This window comes from Penaeus monodon, unplaced genomic scaffold (assembly GCF_015228065.2).
Source record: "Penaeus monodon isolate SGIC_2016 unplaced genomic scaffold, NSTDA_Pmon_1 PmonScaffold_14257, whole genome shotgun sequence".
Classification (NCBI taxonomy): Eukaryota; Metazoa; Arthropoda; class Malacostraca; order Decapoda; family Penaeidae; genus Penaeus; species Penaeus monodon.
Window position 1 is genome coordinate 1 of NW_023643329.1, and position 9,293 is coordinate 9,293.

Consider the following 9,293-nt stretch of genomic DNA (forward strand, 5'->3'; position numbering starts at 1 on the left):
AGTTTAGATTCGTGGACCTTTTGATTACCATATTCAATTATCTTACAGTTCCTAGACATATGCAACTTTATTACCTTTGGAAATACGTTCTTTGAAGAAATATGCATTCATGATACAAATAGTTTGGTTTAGTACCTCTTTTATGATGCATTATTATTATTATTATTTTTTTTTTTCCAGAAAGCTCTGATACCTATTATACCATGTACAGTATAAACTACGTTTCCTACCATAGTGTATATTATTTTATCATATTGGTGTAGAGCATTCAAGCATTTTATATTTGCCAAACCACATTCACATATTACATCATTCATATAACAATAAGAAAACATGCAAATTCGGTGTAGTAAATCAAAGTCCTAAGTTAAATGTAGTGACATTGAATTCTGAAATTGTTAGTATTATCATACTTTACAGGATCACTTCAATAATGCGATTGCTGGGTTTCTCACGAAGATTCTCGGAATATATTCAGCCATGATGAGGACTGTTAGTGTAACCCTATGAGCTTGAAGCGGCTCTAAAGTGTTGTGCTTGCGAGTTTTGGTGACCGTTGTGACTGGTTGAATATCAATCCACATGAAGTATCTTAACCCTACCACCACGGATTTATGTTGTCCCCAGTAGTTTTTTTTTACATTCTGATGGTTCCACATGTACCCTAGTGACCGATCCTGATTTTCCCATTCCTTGAAATGGCGGAAAAATGTTTTCTCTTAAATACAGTTGATATCGATACTGTTATTATTGTTATTGGTGTTATGATTATTAAACTGTTATTGAAATCTTGGTAACATTTAAGACAATGAAATAATGCATAAGAACCTTTCTAAAAGTCAAAGAAAAGGATAAACAGGTGAACTAGGTATGACAAATGACTGACTCTTTGGTGATTAAGCGCTTGTAGAGACATCTGTATAAATACTACAAATAAACTTTTATTACAGTGGGCATGGCATGTAATCTTGCTATCCGTGCCGATTGGGTTAAACTTTTGAAAATGATAAAAAAAAAAATTCAACGTGTTGCCAATAAATTATAGTGTCATTACTTGTTATTAATGTAGTTTTCATCAGCTTAAGTGTTTAAACCATATTTGAAATAATAAGCAACTAATTTGTTAGCAGATGTTTTTGTGTTTACTATTACAAGTAAAACTATTAGATATAATCATTATTGCTTTGTCTAATTTTGATGCCATTATTCTTAGTATTGATACCATGTATAATTATTATGCTCGAGTTCCTGTACCCCACTTTGTTACTTAATGTAACGGTAACGCCAAAGTCAATGAATGAAGGGGCAATCGTGATTAATTGATGAAGGACACAATTCATAGTTATGTATACCCTAAGTTACTACACTAAGGTGTCACATGGAGTGGGAAGGCACTGGTCTCTTACACACTTCGAGCTGAATGTTCATATATTTTATTAATTAATAACTTCCCAGAGAGATTGGATCAGTCTAGGAGGTACTGCAATAAGTGGCCAGTTCTCAGAAATCATTTTAATTTCGTGTGTCATTTGCAGAAAGTATTGTAACTTATCAATATTGTTCGACAACGATGGGATTTAACCGTTAAAGTCAGTATTTTCTTGAAGTTTGTTTAATACCTGCTATTAAGAAGGGGGCTAATCTTTAGCTTTGTGATTACATACAATTGAATATATATTAGTTGATATCCTCCCGGAGGAGTGGACCAATCCCGGAGGTACTGCAATACCGGGCCGATCCGTGGCAAAGGTGGAGCAAGCCCCTAGCACTTCGCCATTTTCCAAAAATCAGTTTAATATCGTAATCCCACATGGGGATCGTATCAGATATTAAGCTGATAAAACAGATACTACACTTTGATCTTAGCCCAAAAGGCCGAGAAGCGATACTGAATATTGGTTGTGAGTGTGCCCGAGAAAATGTTTCTGAGGACTGCTAGTGATGTTCTCTTACTTTAAAGGGTGTAAACGACATGACGTTGGAAGTTGTTGAAATCTCGATTGGCATATGAGAATGTTTTCTGAATAAAACTTCCCAGAAACTATTGCTTCATCGGGCAAATGCTTGTAGTTTCTTAACCAACTATCACAAAACCTCTTTATTAACACATGTACGCGCGCACACAAGCAAACTCACGCACGGCCAAACTTTCACACCCACAGACACATGCCTGCCACACCACACACACCACACACACACACACACACACACACACACACACACACACACACACACACACACACACACACACACACACACACACACACACACACACACACACACACACATATATGTCCAAGGTCTATTACTATATAAATATTTAGACCATGTATATGCCCGCACACGCTGACACACGTCCATGTCTACGTACACTCATAAGCATCCGAGCATACGTACATGTAAAAATGTACGCGCATACATTAACACGCACGCACACGAACACTTTCGTACATATTCTGTATTTGCATATACAAGAAAATGTACGTGTATATATATATATATATATATATATATATATATATATATATATATATAGATATTGCATAATAGTAAACGATCATAGAATGTTTACTCAAGTATACCCAGAAAAGAACTAATTTTCTTTCGTTTATTTTTCCATATATATATATATATATATATATATATATATATATATATATATATATACATATATATATATATATATATATATATATATAATATATTATATATATATATATATATAAGAGAGAGAGTATTGCGATATTGATATTAGTCTAACGTAATATAAGCAAGATTTGAAAAAAGCATATCCCTGTGTGCATTTAAATAATTTAATATTAACTTTCTGCGAATATTTCGTACATGTGTATCCACCTGTATTTATAGATTTATGAAGGGTTAATGAATTAGCATTTTGAATTGAACATCACACATGAGGATGTTCGTTGTAGAATCCAGCTCTAGATAATGTTTACAGGATTCGTGGACCTTTTTGATTTCCAGATTCAATTAATCTTACGTTCATAGACATATGCACGTTTATTACTTTGGATACGTTCTTTGAAGATTATGCATTCAATGTAAAAATAGTTTGGCTTAAGGTATCTCTTTTATGGATGCATTATTCTTATTATTTTTTTTTTCCAGAAGCTCTGATACTATTAATCCGGTACAGTATAACTACGTTCCTACCATAGTGTATATTTTTTATCATATTTGTGACAGAGGCATTCAAGCTTTTATAATTGTCAACCACAATCAACCATATTACATCTTCATATAACAATAAGAAACATGCAATTCGGTGTAGTATCAAGTCCTAATTTAATGAGTGCCATTGAGATTCTGAATTGTTAGTATTATCATACTTTACAGGTCGCTTCAATAATGCGATTGCTGTGTTTCTCACGAAGATTCTCGGAATATATTCAGCCATGCTGAGGACTGTTAGTGTAACCCTATGAGCCTTGAAGCGGCTCTAAAGTGTTTGTGCTTGCGAGTTTTGGTGACCGTTTGACTGGTTGAATATCAATCCCACATGAATATTTACCCATACCACCACGGATTTATTTTGTCCCAGTGTTTTTTTTTTTTTTACTTCTGATGGTTTTCCACTGTCCCTAGTGATCATCCTGATTTTCCATTCCTTAAAAAGGCGGATTTTTTTTTCTCTTAAATACATTGATTCGATCCTGTTATTATTGTTACTGGTGTTTGATTATTAAACTGTTTTGAAAGCTTGGTTACTTTAGACTGAAATAATGCAAAAGAACCTTTCTAAAAGTCAAAGAAAGGGTAAAACAGGTAGCTAGGTAGGACAAATGACTGACTCCCCTTGGTGATTAAGCGCTTGTAGAGACATCTGTATATACTATATACTTTATTACATTGGGCATGGGATGTAATCTTGCTCCATGACCGATTGGGTTTAACCTTTTGAAAACTGATAAAAAAAAAAAAATTCACGTGTGCCAATAATTAATAGTGTCATTATTGTTATTAATGTAGCTTTCATCAGCTTAAGTGTTTAAACCATATTTGAAATAATAGCACTAATTTGTTAGCAGAATGTTAGTACTTTTGTTTTACTATTACAAGGTAACTATTCGATATACTCATTATTGCTTTGTCTAATTTGATGCCATTATTCTTAGTATGTACCAGTTATAATTATTATGCTCGAGTTTCCTGTAGCCCCACTTTTGTACTTTAATGTAACGGTAACGCCAAAGTCAATGAATGAAGGGGCAATCGTGAATTAATTGATGAAGTACACAATTCATAGTTATGTTATACCCTAAGGGTACTACTAGGTGGTCACATAGAGTGGAAGCACTGTTCTCTTACACCACTTCGAGCTGAATGTTTTCATATATTTTATAATTAATACTTTCCCGAGATATTGGATCAGGCTAGGAGGTACTGCATAAAGTGGCCAGTTCTCAGAAATCATTTTAATTTTCGTGTGTCATTTGCAGAAGTATTGTACCTTATCATATTGTTCGACACGATGGGTTTAACCGTTAGTCAATATGTTCTTGAAGTTTGTTTATACTGCTATTAAGAATGGGGCTATCTTTAGCTTTGTGATTACATGCAATTGATATATTTAGTTGATATCCTCCGTAGGAGTGGAACAATCCCGGAGTTACGCATACCGGGCCTATCCGTGCAAAGTTGAGCAAGCCCTAGCCTTCGCCTTTTTCCAAATCAGTTTTAATATCGTAAGATCCCACTGGGGATCGTATCATATTTAAGCTGGATAGAACAGATACTACACTTTGTCTTAGCCAAAGGCCGGAAGCGATCTGATATTGCTTGCTTTGGCTTTGAGATTTTGCGAAGTTTCTGGTCTTCACCGGCCTTTTCCTTATGGCCCGGCTGTGTCAGCTTTTTCTCATTTGTTGGTCTGACACTACTCGGTGCTTTACCGTGGCGGGTGGATTGCCAGCAGGCTCTCCTGTAGCCGGGTGTAGCTCTCACTTCTCTTTACCATCACGACGCCTGTGTTCTGTGGGGGTTGTTCCTTAGGATTGCGTGTGCACGCAATCTCCAATTAGTGTATCAGTGTGGCGTTCGGCTCGCCGCTGGCATGCACAACCTCTCTTCATGTTTCTATGGTTTGTATATCTTGCCATGCACAGTGGTAACTAGGCGCATTCTAGTGCAGATGACTTTCGGTACCTCTGGTTGTTTTATTTCAGAGAGTGCCAGTGGTTCATTCCTGTGGCATCTGAGTACCCACTGGCCGAGGGGAATGTCTCGTTTTCCTCTCTGTGAGCTGCAGGAGGAAGGAGTTGGCCGCCACCGTACACTTCCTCCTAAGTAAACTTCGGCTTCTGGATGTATTATCATCGGGATTTGGGGGGGCATACCCCGGCCGATTTCGGCTAATCTGTCAGCAGCTCATTGCCTCTGATCCCTATCTGCTGGGACTCCAGTTTATGATAAGTCTTCTACCCTGAGCAGCATCCTTTGTGTGTATTGTGCCGAGGTTGTCAGGAGGTGATGTTGTCCAGTGGGTGAGCGCTGCTGAAGACGTCGACGACTCCTTTGGGTCTGGTGTATGACGCACGTGTCTTTTCCCTGGACGCGTGTCCTCAGTGCTCCCCTGATAGCAAAAAACCTACCTCTGCCTGAAGAGCGAGAGGCGTTGTCTGTTTTACCCCTCATGGATATTGTGGCATCCCTTGCTGCAAAGCCGTCGCCTGCAGTGTTGGGTCAAGGGATCGACCGAGTCGTCTGTGTAATATGTTGGCTCCCCAGGGTGAATGGTTGCAACTGCCCTCTGGGGGTTCTGCCTTTAGGCTAGCGTACACCTTCATCTTTTTGCTTGCCGAGTCTCATGAACCGAGAACTCTATCAAGTTTGTCCCACGGCGGAGCGTTCGACAAAGTCAGGGGTGTGGGGATAGTCCCATGCCTTGGCCAGTAGTGGGTTTCTTTGAGCGATGGCGTACATTAGCAACCTGGGCTGTGTGAGACAGCCAGGAGTTGTTTGCAAACGCTTCTTATCTTGTTCTAGGCGTCTGGACTATTTTGTGTCTTAGGCTTGTGTTCGCTGGGAGCCTGGTGACCTTGATAGAAATTGTGCTGCCGTTAGATCAATTTGTTTTTCGTGATGCCAGTGGGAGAAGGTTTGTCTCCACCAGGAGGTTTGAGGACCTTCGCCCACCTTGGGGCACCCAGATGACCCTGGCGGCTTCGTGTGGGACTGTCTCCAATCGGTCTTTAATTTTCTCTTGATGCCAATCAGAGGCGAGGGAGGGCTAGTATACAATGGCCTGGACAGCATGTACGTAGATGATCTTAGTACTCTGTGTCTTGCCCCGGATGCTTCTTCCACTCATTACTCTCATGACAGACAGTCCTTGCCTTTGGTTCGGTCAAGCAGTTACTGGACATTGCGGAGGAGGAGGGTCCGGTCTATCCTACCCCAAGGTACCAGGTATTCCCTGAACCACTCCAATCCATGTTCCCTGGATTTACAGACTTGGGCACTTGAACTCTCTGTCTCAAAGCCATTGCCGTTGGTTGGCTGCAGAGTATCTTTAGTCCTGTCCCTGCAACACTCCTCGGATACCAGTCCCGACAACGCTGGCTTTGTTTAGGCAGTGAAGCTCCATGGATATGATGCAAGATCGTCTGCATGTGATAATCTTGCCCCACTGGGAGGTTTATGTTGAGGATACAGGACATTAGTGTGTTTAAAAGGGCCTGGACTGAGAACCCCGACCCCACCCTGTGCGTTCCTTTTTCTAGTGGCATGTGCGGTGATAGGTTACCTTGTAATTTGACTCTGTCTGTCTATTCGGAAAGTAGTCACTATCCAAGACAAACTGACCTCTGATTCTTTTTGGTCAGCTCTACTGAATGGCAAGAGGACTTGCCCATGTTCGAAGCCTTCTCCATCAAGGAATACCTGCACAGATGCGCCCTTGGTTATTGTGCTCAAGATCGTGGCTATGCTGTGCGCTGTGCCATGCCCCTGGTGAACCCGTGGAGGGTGTTCGTGTGGGGCTCCCATTTTTCCATTGGATCCGGTTCAGTACCATCCTCTTCGGCAGTCTTGCCAGACGCTGAGAGAGAGATGGGCGGTACGTCCCGGCTCCTTTGGTTTAGGTGGGACTTGGTAGCCCTCTTCCAGCTCTGGGTTAGAGTGGAAGTATCCCAGGACCTTTGATTAGTTGCAGGAATGCAAGCTCACCTACCAGTCCCGCGGTAGCTGATGGGGTACGAGTCCCGTCTCGCCCGGGGCGAGTTGCGGACTGGCTTTGTTTGCATCCTCTTGTTTCCCTCAGAAGATAACGTCTGATTATCGGGTTTCGGCCTGCCCCTTTCTCTGATGTGAGCAGTACCTGTCTGTTGTAGGCGTTTCTTGTCTTGCCCTCAGTTCGGCTGGCAGACTGTCGCTGCTCGTTCTCGCAGAGAACCTTTGCGCCAGTCTGTTGGCCTCTGCCTGGGGGTCGTGGTGCGTGCATTCGTGGGCTGAGCGGCTGGTGGCTCGCTTGACCCGTTGCCATAGCTCTGAGAGGGTGGTACGGTGATCAAAAGGACTCACACCATTCCACCCACTTTTCCTGCCTCACTCTGCTGGCAGTTTCCTTGGCATCCCTCACAGCCTCCCTTAGGAGGGCTAGGTTGTCGGGGTTCTTTGCCTTCGGAAATGTTTTCGGCACATGTTTACCCTGTGGTTGACCTCCCTAATCTCGTCATTGAAGTACAGGCGTCCTTGTGACTCCTGGACCCAGGCCGAGTTTTGGGTATGGTCAGTGAGGCTGCCTCATCAATGGCATTTACAAGTCTGGCTTGTAGCACTTCCACATTTTCGCTCTGTGTGGTTCATTGCTTCTCAGACAGCGGGCCAAGGCGCTCTGGAACGCCTGCCAGTTGGCCTTGTCTGTTTTCCATCTTGGATTCGGTCGGGGTATTTCGGCTGGGCCACTATCCATGAGGGTTGTTATAGTGCCATAATGGTCACTATGACGGTCTCATCGACACGCCAGCCAATCCTCTCCACCAGAGTCGCAGTGGCCAGGGTGAGGTCTAGGACCCCTCCTCTCACATGCGTTGGCTCCTGGCTGTTGAGGAGAGCGATCTCGGGGAATTGTGACGGCCAGCCGCATCCGGTGCCCTGCAGGGAGCCAGGATGGGGTGGTGTGCATTGAAGTCTCCCCTATGATCACTCGGTCGTGTGCTGCGGAAGCACATACCTGGCTGATGTCTAAGCTACTACAGTGTGGCCTGCTGTACACGTTGTACAATTTCAGGGGTCCCCCGGCCAGTTTGAATCTCGACGGCAAGAGATTCAAAATCTTCTCCACAGTGCGGTGCATCGGCTATTGCGGAGCAGGGAATTGTTGCTTCACCAGGGTCATCAGGCCTCTTTTGCCATCGGAACGTGCAGCGCGTAAGTGATACCCTGAGAAGCGAACAGCTTCCGCTGATAATGTCTCCTGGAGCATGACGATGTCAATGCTCCTTGATCGCACTATTGCGTGGAGGATGGCACTCCTTGAGGAGAAGCCACAGATGTTCCACTGCAGAATACTTAGATTGCGTGTCATGATGTTACTAATTGATAGTTACATCAGAGACATCGTCACATTCGGGTTGACGGTCGGAGTCTGACAACTCCATTGTGAGATCCTCACTGCTTGAGGGCTCTCTTCGGCTGTCAGGCTATCCCTGGATCCACTGGGGGGTGGAGAGCCTTTGGTAGCTCTGACTTTTCGTCTTTGGCTTTTTCTCAGGCCAGGCTGTTTCTGTGCATTGGCTGGCCTTGCATGGGCAGGCTCAGCTTCTTCTGATTCGGCTTGTGGCACTGAATCAGCCTGGTTAGGCTCTGCCTGTGAGGGCATAGCCTGGCTAAGCTCTGCCTGTGAGGGCATAGCCTGGCTTGGAGAGGGGAGGAGTCTCGACCTGGGCTGAGGAGAGGATTGGGCTGATTTGGCCTTCTCCATCTTCCTTCCCTTATGCTTTTCACGGTCTGTTTGAGTGTCGTCATGGCACCATCGACTGCCTTATCCGCCTCTTCCTGGTCCTGGACAAGGATACTGCCACTGCTGTGACACAGCAGTGATCAGGATCGACATGTCCCCCTCGTCGAAGAACATGTCTTCTGGGTCTGGGGGGGACCGTGTGGTGCTGTTGGAACCTTTTTCCTGTGGTTCCTCTGCACTTGCTTTACTTGGGGGAACTCCTGATGTCGAGATCTCCGGTTCGTGGGGGCAGCTTCTTCCTCTTAGGAGGTCGGGAAACCTTTCCTTTGTTCCCCCCCCAGACGTAGGTGCCGGGGGGGGGAAAGGAAAA

At 43.5% G+C, this 9,293-nt stretch overlaps 1 non-coding gene and 1 pseudogene across 1 annotated transcript; both read right to left on the reverse strand.

Moving 5' to 3' along the window:
- Positions 1 to 1,695: 1,695 nt before the first annotated feature.
- Positions 1,696 to 1,887, reverse strand: LOC119569337. Its single transcript, XR_005228247.1, has one exon. It is a non-coding gene; the product is annotated as a U2 spliceosomal RNA (small nuclear RNA).
- Positions 1,888 to 4,608: 2,721 nt separating this feature from the next.
- Positions 4,609 to 4,790, reverse strand: LOC119569338 (annotated as a pseudogene).
- Positions 4,791 to 9,293: the final 4,503 nt, after the last annotated feature.